Consider the following 4945-nt stretch of genomic DNA (forward strand, 5'->3'; position numbering starts at 1 on the left):
GTTTTTAAAAAATGAATGTGAATCCCAGAAGGGAACCTGGTAATTCAGGTCACTACCAATCTCAAGAGGGGACGTGGGTGGTGCTGTGGGTAAAACCTCAGTGCCTAGGACTTGCTGATTGCAAGGTTGGCGGTTCGAATCCCCGTGGCGGGGTGAGCTCCCGTCATTCGGTCCCAGCTCCTGCCCACCTAGCAGTTCGAAAGCACGCTTAAGTGCAAGTAGATAAATAGGTACCGCTTTATAGCGGGAAGGTAACGGCGTTTCCGTGTGCGGCGCTGGTGCTGGCTCGCCAGATGCCGCTTAGTCACGCTGGCCACGTGACCCGGAAGTGTCTCCGGACAGCGCTGGCTCCCGGCCTCTTGAGCGAGATGAGCGCGCAACCCTAGAGTCGGACACAACTGGCCCGTAAGGGCAGGGGTACCTTTACCTTTACCTTTACCAATCTCAAAGGAGGAGCAAAAACAAAACAAAAACAAAAAATTTAAATGCAACCCAAAGGTGGTAAGCAATACCTATAGGTTTTGTACAGAAAAATGGTCTGCCAACTGCTTTCTGGTCCTTTAGAATTCTTTCCTATCTTATATCCAATGCAAATACCAAGTTACTCCAATTCTATCTTCACAATGGTCCTGTGAGGTAGGCTAGGCTGAGAGAGTGGATAGGCTTAAGCATCTCTGCACTGAGCAGAGATCTGGGACTGGGTCTCCGCATCAAAACACAAGGGTTTTGCCTTGATTCTGATCACATTATTTGGCAGCAAGTTCCTCAGAGCTTTAAGGAACTTTTATTTCTTTTCTTCTTTGGAAAACAGGTATGCTGAGGATTGCAGCCACAGCTGGGGGTAGGCTTTGGCAATGCAGCTTTGTGCACTTCAAGCTTATTTTATTTTATTAAAGATTTCCTTGTTTTAGAGAAGTAAGTATAATGTCTCTCATATTTTTTCCATGTAACATTTTTACAAATCCGTTTCATTTGTTGAGACATTAGGGGGAGAAGGGGGGGAAAGGGGGTGGAGGGGGGGAAGATAGGGGGGTGGGGTCGGGTGGCGGTGTTTCTATTATGCTTAATGTATGTAGGGTTTGGTGTCAGCGTTGCTTGTGCTGTTCACTTGTGTTCCTTTGGTGGTGAGAGAGGTTGGGGTTGGCCTAGGGTGTGGTTGTTTGTTTGTGATTGGCTGTGGTGATCTTAGTTTTTGTGTGTGAGTGGGGTGGGTGGGTGATCAGGCTAGCCATATTGATTTGTATGCTGTTGCTGGATTATTGTTATTGTCTTGTTGGGCTGTGTATGTGATAAAGGGGAGCCATACTGGGGTGAAGGCGTCTTCTTCTGTTTGTCCCCATGTCAGTTTCAGTTTATTGGTTAATTTTTCTAGTAGGGGTGTTTCCCATACTATTTGGTACCATTGGTCCATGCTTGCTCCTGACAGGTCTCTCCAGTGTCTGGTGTTTCTGGCTGCTGAAAGTACATTTCCAACCAAATACACCATATAATAGCATATATACTCAAAGATGAGACAAAACAATGGGTACACCTAGAGAGGGACACAACTGAAAATATCTGCACTTCAAGTTTATTAACCCTGCTTCGTTCGCTCTGCTTACAACATCATCCAGTCCTGAATGCTGTTTAAGCAGACAATGGAACTGTTTCTTTAACACATATTGGCAGTGAAGCAGTTAATGATGGCAGTAGGTGTAATCCACACCATCCTACTATGACAAGACTTTCACTGATTGCATTTGCAGGAGGGCTCCTGTCTTAAACCAATTATGCACTCCCTAAGATGCCATAATGCCTTTTGTCTTGCTACAGTAGACTCAACACAGCTTCATAAATGGCATTTCTTTCTCCTTTCTGGGATTTCACATCCACATATGCTCTTGGCAATGCCTGCTTGTGCTGCAAAACAGACATGCAGTATTTAAGCAAATCCCACCTCCCACCCCCATTTCTCTCTATCTTTCTCTTTTAAATGCTATTGTATTTTATGATTGGTTTAAATCACTGTCAGCTTTTCTGGGTGATGCATAGCCAACAGAATGGCAGGATATAGTTTTCATATGAATAAATACATTAATGACGCAGTCCCAGCATTTATCTTTGGCAACTGATTTTAATATCTGTGAAGGGTCCCACCATTAAAAGAGGCTCAGCTGGTGCTTAGGGAACAATCATTGAAGCATCAAAGTGGTCTTCAAGGGAAAATCTGACCTTTGTTGGACTTCCTTACACATTCTTCCCCCTTTTTTGTATTCTCATTACTTACTCCCAACAAAACCAAGGGGCGGACTCCTAATGTAGACTGAAATAATGCAAGGATGGCACGCATTAGCACCTGACATATGTGCATTTACATCTCGGCATATATTTAAATTGTGTGTCATTTTAGAAAGTAATCTTTTATTTTATGCTTTAATATTTTTATTTTGAATTACCTATTGGGAGGCACCATAATCTTTTCAGCATTTAGGGCCTTTAATGATCTTCATCTAGCCCTGAATTTAATCAAAAGCAAAGGATATCAGCACCAGCAGATAAAACAGAAAATGCAGAAACAATCTTGTCACTGTGCTGCTGCAGTTTGAAAGGATTATATAGGGAAAGATGAAGATTATAATTTCCTAAATGGTAATTTTGCACAATGTTCATTCAAAAGCCTTGGGGTGGTATTCAAGGAATACACACTGAAATTAATGTATTTAAGTTAGTCAATATATATTGACTTCAACCAGTCTGTTCTGAGTAAGACTAGCTTTGAATTGGTCTGAGTACTCAATTTGCTTAAATGATCACTGTTGGGAAGTGTTTTAAACAGGGGTCAGCAACCTTTTTCAGCTGTGGGCTGGTCCACTGTCCCTCAGACCTTGGAGGGGGGCAGACTATATATTTTTTTGGGAATGAACAAATTCCTATGCCCCAGAGATGCATTTTAAATAAAAGGACACATTCTACTCATGTAAAAATATGCTGATTCTTGGGCCAGATTGAGAAGGCGGTTGGGCTGCATCCGGCCCATGGCTGGATCCTACCCCTAGTTTTAAACATCTAGGGAGCAAGGCCTGGTTTTGTTTGTTTTTCCTTTTCCCTTTGCAAGCCACTTTGAGGGGTTTTTTAAAAAGCAATCAAGCGCTGTATAAACTTTGGTAAATAAATGCCAGTTGCAGGAAACTGCAGGAGAGAGTGCTCTTAGAATCATACAACTGCCAAGTTAGAAGGGATCCTGTGGGTCATCTAGTCCAGCCCCCTGCAATAAATAAATCTGATAGTGCATTTGGAATACTTCTTTTGTCTTTAATCAATCTTGAGTTACAACACCCTTAAAATGAAGAGTCTCATGCTCTACGGATTGAGCAATCCTGGGTTATTCTTGCACTCAGGTCCTGCTTGAAGGCTTCCCGCAGGCAGACATCTGCCTGGCCATCGTGAGAACAGAACAGACTGCCGGGCTACTAGGTGGGCTCACCTTAAGTTCTCGTCTTCCTTATTATAATAATTACTAATAATTGTATACAGTACTCATCAGGATACTGCCAGTACTTATTTACCTATAGATCGTATTCTGTTACAGTCTCAAGCACTTTTTCCTTTCTTTTTCTCCCCACCCCTGCGAGAAATCTCCCCCCCCCTATTATATCGAACATTTCTCGTGTTCCTGACCACATGCCACAGCCTGGACACAGCCCTGCGCGCTGCAAGAAGGTCCAGCACCCCTTAACGGTGCTTTCACAGTCCCTCCATCTTTGACAGCGGCCTTCCTCCTGGCTTCCCGCGAGCCGTGTTTACATTCTGCCGACAGGTCCACGTTGCCGAGCCATTCGGCTTTCTGATTGGCCGCGGCGCGCGGCGCGGCTCCGCCCAGAGGTGGAGCCCGACGTGGCGAGCTGTCTAAGCGCGCGTGTTGCTAATGCCAGGCCGAGAGCCGCGGCCGGCGCAGGAGCCATTCTGGTTGCACGGGCTCCCGGGAACGCAGCTGACACGGCTTTGCAGGGTTAACGAGCTGTTAACCGGTATGTAAAAGACGCGCAACAACGGGCTGAGAGGACGTTTGGGGAGGAAGGAGGGCTGGTTGCTTCCATAGCTGTCAACTTTCAGATTTGAAAATAAGGGATCGGCAGCCTCACCTGTCCTGGGGACAGTCTACGGGATATCTAACAATCCAGGATAGCAGCGGGAAACTGCGCTGGAATAAGAGAATTTCCCGCAAAAAAGGGAAGGTTGACAGCTATGGTTACTTCCCCCACCTGCCTTGGCGGGGGGCTTCTCCCCTCCCGCCTCGGCTGTCAAAGCCCCATGGGTGCCAACTCTTTGGGGCCCTGGGTGCCCGAGCACCCACCCATGAAGGGGCCGGGCACCCACACATTTCGGGGCCAGGGCCTTTCATGCGCACTGCATGGCACCCACGGCCCCGGAGAACCAACGATCATGGGGTCAAGCTCTTGCAAAAGCTCCGTCGCGTCTCCGAGTCGCGGGCACAGCCGGTTGCCATCTACGACCGGCCTCGGTGGCGAGCGAGCATTTGGCGGGACTGGCGGGGGAAGCGGGACGTCCTCCTAAGGGGACACTCTTACGCAATGCCCCCCCCGGGGGCGGGGGAGAGAAGACGGACGGGGTGCGGGTATGGCTGGGCGATGCGCGGGAGCGTGCACCGGGCGTGCCTAAAAAGCTGCCCTGCTGTCATTGCATATAGTATATTTTTGGTGTGTCTGTGTATATATATATATTTAGTAGTGTTTCCCTCTCCGAGGGGAAAAAAACCCCAGCAGGAACGAGCCGGGGGTTCCTAATGTATGTCCGCGGCTGGGAATCCGCGAGGTTCGTCCTTTTTGCAGCGCGCGGGGCGCCGGGCGCGCTCCACCTCGGGGTTCCGGGGCGGTCGGGCGGGAGAACTCGCAGCCCGGGAACTGCAGGCGGCGACGAGAGGGCTGAGCTGGGACCCAGGCCGGCG

Source organism: Podarcis raffonei, chromosome 7 (assembly GCF_027172205.1).
Source record: "Podarcis raffonei isolate rPodRaf1 chromosome 7, rPodRaf1.pri, whole genome shotgun sequence".
Lineage (NCBI taxonomy): Eukaryota > Metazoa > Chordata > Lepidosauria > Squamata > Lacertidae > Podarcis > Podarcis raffonei.